General features: G+C 31.4%; 1 protein-coding gene across 8 annotated transcripts in view; it reads right to left on the reverse strand.

Annotated features, from left to right (window-relative positions):
* Pde9 (phosphodiesterase 9) overlaps window positions 1-14,376 on the reverse strand; it is a 265,907-nt gene that overhangs the window by 187,057 nt on the left and 64,474 nt on the right. For all 8 annotated transcript variants that reach the window (XM_076367845.1, XM_076367850.1, XM_076367847.1 and 5 more), the window contains one exon: window positions 1,501-1,751. The gene's annotated coding sequence lies outside the window, so the exon portion shown is untranslated. The remainder of the gene's footprint in view (window positions 1-1,500; window positions 1,752-14,376) is intronic.

Here is a 14,376-nt window from a genome sequence, read left to right on the forward strand (position 1 = left end):
GGCTTCTACTTACTTCGGAGATGGATATGACAGTAGAAATTAACAAAAAGAGGTAACGTACCGAAACAGACAAGCTTCATGTTACACAGAGTGATCGGGAGAATGTAGATCTGTGTGCGTTTATAGCATTTGAAACTTTGTAAAACATAAGAAAACTTTTACGTTACCAAACTTTAACACGTTTACCACTAAGAGAATTTGAAGCGTTTTATATGTATGCTACTTATTCTTTCATAACAAAGATAATGATTATTAATATTAAATTGGTATTAGAAATAATTGTTAATGGTTTGGTATAAGAAATAATATATATTAGAAATCATTATTTGATTTGATATCACAATCCTTATGTTACAATATTATTTAATTACTTACGTTAGTGAATATTTTTATGCGACATCAATCTTTTTATTATAATTGTTTCTAAGCAACTTAGAAGCTTCGATCATTTGTGACCACTGCAGTCAACGTGTTAATATTTCTATTTTATTTTTACCGTATGGAACTTTTTAGTTGATAAAAGATAAGAGTAACAAATTTTTCTCGTAATCTGATTTTTATAAAAATAGTTCTTAGAACTTCCATCCATAATCAGTCATGTTTCTAACAGAAAGTAGAGATGATTAATTTTTTCTAATGTTTAACTTTTCAGTAATCAACTTTATTTACTTATTTTAATAATTAAAAGCTTTTTGCATCACATGAAGAATGCAGATTGTGCTAGAACATATCTTTCATTTTGAATTTACCATATAAATTTTCCACATTGATATTTAAATATTTTAACTTTCACTTTTAATAATAAAATTACTACATTTTTATTAGAAATTCTCAGTTACTTGAAAAAATTCAACTTCAAAGAATACAAAGCTTAGCTTAGTATACTTAGAATACTTAGCTATAATCTTAAAATTTTCAATTTACATAAAAAGTATGAAGTATTACATGTATAACATATAATATGCCGAAAAAAATTAAAGATGATCAAAAAATCAAATGTATTGGGTTCAATGAAAGAAATAAACTAAAATAAAATTTATTAAACAAGTGCAAAGATAATGCGCGATTTTTTTACTTTGATCTTCATATATATGTAAATAATATAAAATTAATAAATGTCTGTTGAGGTGTTCATATAAACCGCGGCAATAAGCACGCGATGAACAAACGAACATCATCTAAAACGCGTTCGCTCCCGCGTATTCTTCGATTGTTTTCCTTAAACTTCGCTCGCATCCATGGCGTTCCCTTGCGTTAGTCTATAAGTCTGTGTATCGTCGCATGGTCAACTTATCGTTCATCGAGGTTCACCTCCTCATCAATCTTATCAATGTCTAATTCGTATTCCTTATTATATATAATTTTTAAACACATTGTATGCTCTTTCTTTCTATGTGGTCCAGTTTAAACATAAAATGCATTTCGAAGTTTGCTCAATATTCTGGCTCAATATTCTGCGTTATTTTAGCACCAACCTAATAAAACATAGCGGAGACTCACCTTATTTCAGAACGAAAGTAATTGATGGTATCCTTCCTTCCCGCTTTCTTTCCTGTTTCTTTACTTATCGTTCCACGTCCTCGACTTCTCTTCTTATTCTTTATTCACCACTCGAGGAACTTTAAAAGAGAGCGATGAGTTCGAGGAATTAATGCACTCTTCTGTCGGAAAGCTGTCTGGGACTTCAGACGACGTGTAAAATTTTATTCTCCGTGGAATCGAAGGCCATGGTTTTCGAATGTTTTGACGATCTGCGAAAAGAATAAGGCGTAGTATGTGATTAGATTAGATTAGACACAGTGCTCCACGCACATTACGCAAAACACTCGATAAAAACGCTTGTTTAGATATTATAATACGCAAAAAATCACTCGTAAATAAAATGAATAATTGCGAATTCTAATTTCATGAGAATCCATTTGAAGTTATTAAATTTTTAAGAAATTATTAGAAAAGATATTACACTTAATACCTTCTTCTTATATCCACTTATATTTTGTAAATTTCCAGATTATATTATACATTTAAATCTTAAATATATTAAAGATTAATTAAAAGAAATACATTCTAAGATCCAAATTTTTAATGAAAATGGTATTGGCGCTAATTAAATAGACTTTATTAGCGAGTAGATTTGCTGGGATGAAAGTTATTAAATATTTCAATGGATTAAAGAGAAGAAAACCACGATGAATTCACATTTTTGATAACTAACTCCATTACTTTCGTTTGTATTTATTCTTATCTTTTGCATATGTTTATATCAGGAAACTCTTCCAAGACTGCATTAACGTGTTCGGTACAAATGGAAACTGGTTATTAAACTGAGCGAATCTCAATTTTTTATTGCAGTTCCCAACTGTCGTTTGCAAGGCGACACTGTAGTTTCCAAAGCGAGACTCTTGTTACCAAGGAGAAGCAGTAGTTTCCAAAGTGACTCGAAACAGGATTCGCTCTTGGGAACTACAGTTACATGCGTTTCAAAAGTGTACATAAATGTGTATACATAGTATAGCACTGAAAAATAACATCAACTGAAAATATATACGATATGTTCTGCAACTGTCGATTTAACCAGAGATTCTACATAAAAATGTCGATCGTGAAGATAAAATACATTTTTTTTAATGTAGAACTTGGTTTGAAAAAAAAATTAAAGGTAAATATTTGTTGAGTCGAAAAAGCATACACCTAACTAACTCTTGACTAAATAAAAGCGGTACAACCAACAGAAAATTATTCTGTATGTGAAAATAAGCAAAAAACTGTAGAATCAATTTCTTTTTTAATTGAGACCTCGTTTTCAAAAGAAGCGAAATTGTATGTGTTCTGTTCATTATTAACCAAACACAGATTTCTTCGATAAGTTTGCAACTTTAATTTTCTTGAAACGATACCTTAAATTAAAAAATCTTATTCTTCAATTTATTTCTTCGTACAGAATTTCACTTTTCTCGGTTATATCAGTTAATGAAACATGGTATCATTATAGTTGTTAAAATATAATTAAAAGAAACATTGAAATATTTTGTCAATTAAATTTTAATACTTTTATTTAAAAATGTTGAATCAAAAGCTATAAATACATTAATTGGGCCAGAAAATGTTCTCGTCCTATCTTCTTCGTAACAAACGTATTATATTACACAAGTAAATATTATGAATAAATAAATTCCCTGGAGTGCCAGAATATTCACAAATAATCAGGCAATGCAAAGATAAATAAAATATTTAACACAGTGAAACTTGTCTTGAACTTTCTGAACCAAAAGTTTCTACATAAAAATTTAAATTAATAAACTGCACAATGTATGAAAACTACATCACAACTCTGACCGTAGACGTATAAAGGCACCTCTCAGCTGCACACATATTTGTATATCGCCCGTGGTAAAAAGGTTAAGTGGTATGAAGAAGTTGCAACGACTTCAGACTTATATACCTGAAGCTTCACTTCGCGGATATACTTTTTATAATAAGAAAATATATTATTTGATGATTGCATTTCTCGCATTTCTCGCATTTCTCTTGCTGTCGGATAACCGAAGATCAAATGTAAATTTCATATTGCATGAAATTTTATATTGGATTGATGCAAAAGTTTTGACGTTTTTAGTTTTTACGTCGTTTCGCAGTTACATCGTCTTTACGTAATGCGGTAGTCAATTGTTTTTAACCAATATTTCTCGCTTTACGTGTTTAGTTTTAATCCTTTGCATTCCAAAAATTTTTCATTGAAAATACTTAAAATTTTCTAATCAGATACCAACGACATTCTTTCAAACTGTTTTAACGAGACATCCCACATAAATTGAGGAACGAAACTATTATCTTCCAATATTTCACATATCGATACACTGTACGAAGTTCAATATTAAATATCAAACTTTATAATTTTGTTATGTCAAATCAGTTGACGACTGAGAGACGCCTACGTAGTGTAAAGGGTAACTAAATTAGTCTGTAACTTACTCGAGTAAAGAATTCGTCGTGCAATAAATTCATTTTATAACGTTTCTATGGGTAAGTAATTTCAGATTATATAGTTTACACACAGTTTAAGACCTTATAGAAATTTATATACAGCGAACATAAAAGGAAGATCGTCACTGAAATAAACACTAGTAGCGAACGCTTTAATCTAAACCAGTAATGTGAATAGGGATTTTTAATTGCGTTTGGTATAGTGCCAAACGCTGCACAATATAAGATACGCATTCAATTTCCAATCAACGGATTTCCTTGAACAAGCAGGGGACTCTTTTTAAGGGACATTAATTTGCTCTATAAACAGCGGCGACCGAGGACAGTCGACGGTTGTTTATTTAACCCCACGACGGGAAAAATCCCCGGGAAGGAGTACGTGAGTATCTGCGGAAATCGGACGCAGAAGGAAACTTGTGTAAACACAAAGAGGGCAATTTCGTGCAGGAGCCACGAAAGCCGCTATAAAACTCAAGGAAGCCCTCGCTTCTCACTACCAAGCTTCCCTAATCTTTCGGGGTTGTATTAGCGTACATAATCGCCGACTCCGAAGGTATTTTCGGATATCCGACGGAACATTACCATCTAATTAGAAAGTTCCATCTTTACGTTCTCGTCGTATCATCTCCATACCCACACAGAGTTACCGACAAACTTTTCTCTTCCGTTTGGTGGGGCGTTCTTAGTTTATAACGAGATATATCAACGCGTGCACACGGTATATCGCAATAATTATCGCCACGAATAAAAATAGAGGAAGAGGGTGATGACAAAAAATTTGTTTATGTAGTATGACGTCAGTGAACGTTTGGAAACTTCAGTCTTTTCATGCTGGAATATGATTTTACAGTTAAAAATAAATTTTTTTCTTTTCTTCGAACATTAGCTTCATGATTTCGAAAATGTAATTTAACCTGTTAATTGCGGAATTTAGTTTAAAAAATGTCTCGATTTGAGGAAAATAAAATAAGAATATGAAGTGCGTACTTGCCAAACGCAGACTGGACTGTACCTAGGGTATATTTTAACGAAAAACCAAAGCAAAGCAAAAAATAATTACATGCTTAACTGGTTAAATGAAAAATGAGTGAAGGCAGTGGAATGCTCATAATTTTATTGAACTTCAAATAGTGATTATCAGAAGCTAATAGTATCAAATAGTTAATTTAGTTTTGCTTTAACCCGTACACTCGTATGTCGTGCTGAAGATGACAATACAAATTTGTTATACTTTATTTCTGGTACTTTAAAAGGTACCAAACTTTAGAAGATTATAAAAATTAAATCTCCCTACAAATAAATACAAGTTTACACCCAATAACGTTGAAAATAAATCGAATGTAAAGGATTAATATTATAAAATATTTATAATAAATATTTATGGAGCGAAAACAAAAACGAGAAACCTGAACAGATTTTCGATTATTAACAAACTGATTGGTACAGTGTCGATGTAAATCACTGTCCCGATCCATGATGCAGCTGTTATTCTTCGTATAGCTCATATTCATGTTTCGACAGAATCTGCATACGGTTCTAGAGGCGGTATGCTCGGCGAGGAGTATTTAACACGTATATGTATCGGTTTTCATATAAAGTTAGGTATCTCTCGAGCCGCGTAACCTAACTCTACAATTCATAGGAAGCACCTTTGACAAAGCTCAATCAGTTTTCGAAACTAATTTTTTTATTAGATGAAACAATCTTTCGAGCGATTCCAAAACAATTTTTCACTTTTAAATATCACTTTCTACCGCGAAAACAAAACGAACAATCAAATTGTTAGACGAGTGATAATTAATATAATCCATGTACAGTGTTATCGTATTTTATTGTTGTTTTTGTACATTATAGATTTACGGTTGTGTCGTATATTATTCTGTTCTATTAATTTGATCTGTGTATTTATATATTTGATTTATTAAATATTTCATAACTCATATTACACTGGTGTTACCCTAACACAAATCGATCTATCAACACGCGCAATTTTTGTTCTTTCGATTTTCAATCTCACGACGCGAGCCTAGGGGAAAAGCGAACGACTAGTTCCACGCGACAATCAAACAATTCCAATCGAACTACAAAAAAGTACTATACGTCGATGTGTATACGTTTTTATGTACAATAATCTATATTTGTGTCCTTCTGTATACAGGGTATACTATTTATCGGTGACAATGATTTTTCTCTGGCATTTCTAGTTATTGTACAAAAAAACGTTTTGAAAAGTTATTTAATCTTCAATTAGTTATAATTTGAAATCAAAAATTAACAAAAATAACATTTTCAATAAAATTTCAAGGTGATCTTGACTTTCTTAAATGACATATTTCGGATAACGTAATTTTATAGCCGTTATTACAACAAATTCAATGACCTACTATATCGTGACTTTCCAATGACCTTCAAGCTTCTGCACTTGAATGTTTTTCACTAGAAATATTCTATATTTTCTAATGAGGTATAGATAATATTTTTGAAAATTAATTTATCGAGAAATCACACATAAATAAAAGAGCGAAGCTATATTGTTTTAGTATTTCAAATATAATCACATTAAGTAAAGCTTAATATTAAATATGAAACTTTATGGTTCTGCTACATCAAACCATGTAACTGAGTGTCACCTCTCGAGTGCAAAGGGCTAATGCTGAAGTTTTGATTTAATTAACGAAAATATTAGCTGGAAAGATTGTACGTTGAAAACGATTGCTGTTACAAGTCCACATAATAAATAATATATTAAAAACATTCCACCGGAATTCTGTTTTCCTAATTACATTCTCAAAAATTTTGAATTTGCATAAAGATACACAGTCCACTTATAAACATCATAACCCGAATACAAAGATAAAAATAGCAATTTTCGAATTAACTTTTCATTAGGTAAAACATTTGTTACATAAACCGTCCATCATAAATGATGAAACGCTGTTTGCACTCCATTTCACATTACTTATTCAATATTAATTTGGAAAGCCAACTGCCCGATTAAACGCACCCTCTAACGGATCAATCTTAAGTCTCAGATCCCCAAGAGGATTTCAGTGAAAATCCGCTCAGTTACTAGCAGCACAGCGAGAAAGCGTAGGGGTGGGTGAAAAGGATAGAAGCAGAGATACTCTAGAAGAGACAAGAAAGGTGAACACTGAAGCTGGGGCTATGCCCTAAGATACTCAGTTTAGAATAAAACGAAGAGAGAAGAGATGAAAACTAAAGCAAGTTAAAGGAGTGCAGGAAAAAGGGTGAGGAAAGGGATGGTCGGATCAATTTCAAGGTGTTTGCAAAAATGAAAGAGAAAGGGCAAGTAAAGAGCTTCGGAGTAGATATTGGGTCGAAGCAAAAGTTTTGAAAGCTTTTTATAAGAAATAAAAAGAAGAGTTCTCAACTGTTCGCTGGTTAAACGAAAACTACCAAGTAAAAGTGAAGAAAGAAATGTCCTTTATACACTTTATAATAGTTTGACTGATTTTATTTGTTTCGAATAAAAAAATGTTTTTGTTAACCACATGGAAACAATTTTTCGTATGAAACAATTTTCCATGGTAGAAATTGAAAGGGAGAAAAGAGTAAATAGAACACTGAGAACAAACATGAAATTCTACGACAAAGGAATAAAGAAATGTAAAAGGAAAAGTTGAAAAATGGGAGTAAGGGGGTTAATTACGATAAATGATACGAAAAGGTTACGATATAAATGATTCCTTGGTACTGTGAAAAAAAAGAAAATTGGAAAAGGAAATGAAGCCAGCTGTGTATTCAGGAATAAGATAAAGAGAGGGAGCCTTTGATTAGAAGAATATAAAGATTCCTGTGCTGGGTTATAATGTAAATAAGTATGCTTATATTGAATATACTTCTTATTATTAATTTTATGAAGCACTGAAATAACAGTGCTGGATTTAAACTGACTGTAAGTGGTTTCTTGTTAATCAGTTATGCGCATTTGTAATGAGTCATAATTAGACTGTGAAAGTTCATGCAAATTCTTATCTTCGTAGAACAAATCAGGTTAAAGGAGAATTTTTTGTCATTTTACAGAACATTCTTCGTGTCAAAAGTTATATTCTTTATTTCTGTGAACATACACTTTTTCTGGATTTTACGAATTTGTATGTCCCATAAACATTTGTAATCTAGTCACAACTAAATTCTTAAGATTAGGAGCAAATGCTTTTTATTCTACTCAATACTAGATGCCCAACATATTCATCTTCTTTTTTATTGAATAAAGTTATATTACATCAAGATGTCACTGAAATGTTTACGGAATAATAACACTTTGTATAATTAAGAATAGAAATATAGGTTTTAACAGTTGGTAGTAACTAAATCAACTTTAATAATATCGTAAGAAGAGTTACTAATAAATTCAATAATTCGAAGTAATCGAGAAACGTTTTTATTCTTATAACGAAATATGTAACATTCCATCAGAAAAATTAAATTTTTTTAAAGTATAATCAACGTAAAAAGTTAATATAAACTATTACCGTGAATATGAGGAACATTAAAACTCTTTCCGCTTTTACTTTTTTCCGCATACTTACCATTTCTAAGGAGAATGCTGGCTAGTAACTGCTCGAATAGTCTGTTAAGCAGAGTGAAAAAGAGAGAGCGAGAGGCAAGAAGCTGAAATGTAGAAGTAAAAGTGCACAAACACTGGACATCAAGTTATAGAGAACAAGTGTATTAAGAACGAAGCGATTTGAAAACGGTGGTGAGATAGATAAGTGAGACAGAAAGAGTTCAGTGATAAGTTTGAAATTAGATTTAGTTGAATCCAGCATATGTTTACGTGACTAAGAAATAGAGATCCAAAATAAAAATATAACTATTTTATATTGTTATTATAACTATATTGTAACTATAATTATTATAACTATAATATCGAGTCAGACTCGTGATGAAAATTTCCAACCAAATACGACAAATCCAAATGTTATTTATTTATTTTTCATAGAAATGGAATATTACTTGTCTATTATCAATTTTTAATCTTTAGAGTAAAGGTAGACAATGTATAAACACCGAATTCTTGTTTTTAGTAAATTATTAACGATAAAATAGTTTTATCGAGCACAGTTGTGAAAGAAATCATAAGGCAAGGGGTCGTCAAGTGTTTTAATAGTTTTAGAGAAATTATAAAATATAACCTGACTTATGGCCTGAATTACAAAATTTAAATATTTATAAGAACATGCCATTAGGAAACTTTAAAGAAAAAAAGGTAATAAAATGATTAATTATTAATTCTTTTGTAAAGTAATAAGTATTATAAAAGATATTTTTATTAAATTCACCAGGCTTCACTGTTAATTATTAATGTTTATCAAGGTAAATGTAATTATTGCGTATTATTAATCACATTGACCAAAAAACGTGAATATTATTGATATTAGCCAGTGATTATTAATTCTAATCGAATTTATTACGTAAACCGTAATATGATCATAGATTCATTCAAATGTATTCTAGTATGCAAAGGAACAAGTTAATTAAGGACCACCCAGAAGTATTTCTCTGTTCCTCCTGATGTTTCACAACGGCTGATGGAAACGTGCCAAGAACACGGGTTAATGCCGATTCCCTTTTCCAACGCTGCATTTCCGCGCGTCTCAGACTTCTCCGAGAAAGAAACGGCAAGCTTTACTCATTCACTAAATTCAATTATCTGCGTAAAAGGACGACTACTTGTCTTCCGTTGTAATTATCCAAGAAGCGTTAAAAGAAGCGTTGGGAAACGTGAAACGTACTTAGCTCTGAGCCACTAGAGAAAATTGGAAAAGATGGTAGTTTTTTGGTCGAAGGATTTTAGTTCTGTATATTGTGGACATTTGGATCTTGAGGCGATAAAGGCACTTGAACCGAAGCAAAAAAATATTAAATGGCACTTTGATAATAAGATTACGCAGTAAATTAAATTTAAAGTAAATCGAATGTAATTATAGAATTCTACTTTATGTGACAGCTTTATAATTTACTTTAGTCATTGACTAGGGGAATAAACTAACTGAAATGTTCTTCCAAACTTAAGCTAAAATTTGCAGGGAACTGGTTTCTTTCGAATATTTAAATAGTACCACCAATTAGTTACCGATAAGAATAAATTTAAAATATATTATGTAGTTATGTTGTTTAGAAAATACTTTTTAATAGAAGTGAATACACAGGAACTATTTTTAAATATTCCAGTAAAATAGTTAGTAGTCAGTCTACCTAAATATTTTTATTAATTAGGTTCGATAATGATTATACTAATATTAGACAAGTTTCTGAGAAGCTTCGAACCGCATTAAAATTTGTTAATTCTTTATCACACTGGAACTTAGATAATTATTTTTTCCATGCGTTACAAGTTAATTGGGTAACTGCTTTACTCGCAAAAATATAAACTGCAAAAAAGATAACAGGAAACTAAACTAGAAAGTAATAAAATAGGTGATCATTTCTCCATTTGTTACAGGTTAATTGGGTAATTACCTCACAAAAATATAAAATGCAAAAAGAATGAGAACTATAAGCAATACGATTATCTACTTTTAATCTGAGTAAGAAAGGAAACTATCTTATTAATATCTATGACTCACGTAATCGGGTACTACAGTCGTTATAGTACAGTCTACACTTTAATATACTCTAACTTAATTTGTAATCTGTTACATGAAAACCGAGTAAAAACTTCAGTCCACACAAAAGTCAGTTAGTAAAAAAGACATACCTCATTTATTAGCAGATACCACATTATTATAATGTGTGTTCCACACGACACAAAAGAAGACATTAAAGAAGTAACCCGAACAGTTCACTCACTCAATATTTTGAAATTTCTAAAAGAAATCAAAATAGTACACATAACTCTTTGCACCCCATTTATTTTTAATGTTATTGGGTGTAAACTTATATTTATTTTTAGGGAAATGAATTAAAGTAATTTACGGCGGTAAAATTCCACGTTATATATTTATTTTATCTATTATTATTATTATAAGATTTAATTTTTATAATCTTTTAAAGTGTGGTACTTTTTAAAGTGTAACAAATTTATATTGTCATCTCCAGCATGACATACAAGTGCGAAGGGTTAATTTAATGAGCCATCCCTAACTAAGGAGTACACAATACAATCATATAGTAGATAATCATCCGCGTAATTTAAAGAAGTTTCCAATGACCCAGTAGGATTGACGCAATTTAAAATATACAATAAAAGAAAAATGACGCATCATCTACTATAAAAATTAAAATGCAAAGTTTAGAATAAAACTACCGCAAATTCATTGTTTGCGAGAAATTTTCTAGCGGTCACCTGGCTGAAGATGTTTCGCGGAAATAAAGTTTTCGTATTTCTCAGATATTCTACAATATCGTCGGTGGTCCGTTTGTATGTATGTATCTTCCTTTTTATTCTGCATTCACAGCAGCCCGGACAAAAGAAAGAAGCCGTGGATAAACGTCTAAGGCGGTAGTAGCCAGCAGGATCAGTGGACGGGAAGCATTTTCAAAAAGAACCGACAACCTTGTACCCAGGCTTTCTCCGAGGATCTTCCAAATTTATTGCTTTCTATCCTCGAAGGATTAACATCGCTTGGTGACAAGGGGCAGCGAACTGCGCGAAAGTAATTTATTACGATCCAGAGAAACAAACTGCCAACGTTAAGGCTTGATTCACATTAGTGGTCAACAGTTCGGTTAGATCACGATCAATCACGGTCAAGGATTTTATTGAGGCATTTATATGCAACGATCAAAAACAATCACATCCTGTCAATATATAAAACTGAAATATCTATAATTAAACATAATTAAACAAAATATTTAATTATATTTAGTTAATGTAATATTATATATAATTATATTTAATTATGGATATTTCAATTCTGTTCGGTTCTTCGAGAAAGAAACAATGCTTTCTAAATATACTTGAATAAAAATCGTAGTAATTTTGGATAAAGAAATTTGATTACGATAAAATAGACGACAATTTTTATTAAATCAAATATTGCACGATCGCTACAAAAAAACGAAATTTTTTATTTTGTACTCTTATTTAGTTTGAACTTCTATCCCTATTTTCATTTCATTCGATGACTTACAATATTTCTTGTGGCTAAAATCGTGCAATTCACTGTTTTTTAAATAAATTTTATTAATTGCTTGCTGTCCAAAACTCGACGAAGATTGCCAGAATTTTCGGTCATTTGTATGTCGACTCGACGAACAATACATTTTAATTTGATCTAGCCGTCAACGTTGAATGCTTTCGTTAAATCACATTACAGAATCATTTGTACAAGTTTATACTATTAGATTAAAATTACAACAGTAAATCAGAGGTAGATATTTTTTTCAAATATTTCGTTCTCACTTTTAACACAGATTTCGACAGACTCTTCTACATTTATAAAGATTTAAACACAGATTAAAAAGAATTTCAGTAAATTTATGGTAGCAACAGTTCCTACGTCGTAGACTATAAGAAGAATTTAAAATTACAGTTGAAACGTATGAGAAAGAAAAAAAGGAAAGAGAAAAAAAGGGACGAGAAAACTAATATTTCCCTCTTCTTTAAATGAGCATTTGAACTTTGAAATATAGTCATTGGGAAATCACTAACGCACACAAATCTCTAATCGAAACCGACGAAACAAATCATGAATACTGAATTAATCGTTATTCATGAACACATAATATGTAACTTCGTCCCATCATTAAATCACACCTGTTACGACAAATCGAGAATTATTTCCAGATTTCTAATTGGCCTGACGTTATACTATTGGTTGAGGCTTGAATCGATAACGAATTCGAACGAAATTTACTTATGGGGACCGTTCAACCACGAGGCCGAATGGAAATGTTTTTCTTCCATAACGATCCTAATGAAGCTTAAACGTCATAGTTTACGAGCTTGTAAATCACACGACTGACTTTTAAATTCTGTCACTGAAGAAACCGTTTCGGTGATATTACCTGCCGCCACAAATCATACGCATAATCGAAAGTCTTTCTGTCTCATTGCCAAGGGCTGCGTTCTAATCTGTAGATTTCCACTGCGCAACATTTGCGTCAATGGAAAATACATTCAGATTATGAAAAATAAATAAACTAACAGGATACAAGGAAAACGTATTGAAAGTAAAATGCATTGTACATAAATATGTGAACGCCTCTATGGCTACAGTTATGACAAATTAGAATAAATCGAAAAATTAATTATTACGAGATAATCTTTTAAGCTCCATAATACACAGCTGACATTCCTCTATATTACTATGACTATGTAAGTACCCCGTCAATACACATACACAGTTACAGACAACAATATTTCAAATTTGTATACGTGTGAAAGAATGATTAATAAGCTTAAAGGTTAAGTGACGTTACAGGACTACGTTGAAAAGAAGTCTTTACATAATTAGATCAATTCTTCACTTATACGTCTGAGTCAATTTCAACCAAAATTATTTTGTTAGAATTAGGTTATATTTAGAATTTTCACGAAAAATTTCTATGTGTATTTATTGTTATAATATGTATTTTTATATGGGCACTTCGACAACAGTTTTCTACGGCAATTTTCCATGAACACATACTTAACACTGAAATATGATTAATACGCAATATATACAAAAATTGTAACAATAGATTTCTCCGTTTCTTCGTATATTCATTATAATATTCAAGTGAAACTATTTATTTTCAAAATCATTTCGAATATTTAATACTTCAGAATATCACTAACTTCAAAAGTAAAAAATCTAAAATCTGTCATGTCGACTACGGATGTGGTGTTACTTAAAATTCAATATCTTCAGTGTAAATAAAAAGTTCTATTTTAAACTAAAGTTTCATTAGTTCTACTGTTAAATACATAACATACGAGAATAAACTTAAAATTCCTCGAAGTCGCTATTCTGAATCGAGACACAGCACCACAGTCACAGGCTACAAAGAGCACATTTCCAGACGCGCGTTAAAAGACAGACCGGCGAATCTTCATATCATCCGTACCTTCGATAATTCCCGAATATTTACCGCTGGGATAAACAAAGAGGCAGGCAAGTGCTCCAGTTAAACATCGTACTGCCTCGCCGCAGCGGACTTCAAAGCGACCACAAATGGAAACAATAAACCGCTACATCCACGAAACGAGAAATCATCACCGGATCCGTCACTTTTAATTTGTTTCTCGAAAAACGGAAACCTCACGTTTCCATTGGCGGTTCCCATCAAACGGCGAGTATGAATGGGGAAAAAGGTAACTTTGGAAAATGAAAAAGATAACTTTCAAACTGGAACCGTTTCTCGTCGCCGCGAACCACGTCCCCGGCGATTACGCAACCGTTGAGTGCCCGTTTGTTTTCGGTCTATTTGCATTGATAGAAA

This window comes from Nomia melanderi, chromosome 5, assembly GCF_051020985.1.
Source record: "Nomia melanderi isolate GNS246 chromosome 5, iyNomMela1, whole genome shotgun sequence".
Classification (NCBI taxonomy): Eukaryota; Metazoa; Arthropoda; class Insecta; order Hymenoptera; family Halictidae; genus Nomia; species Nomia melanderi.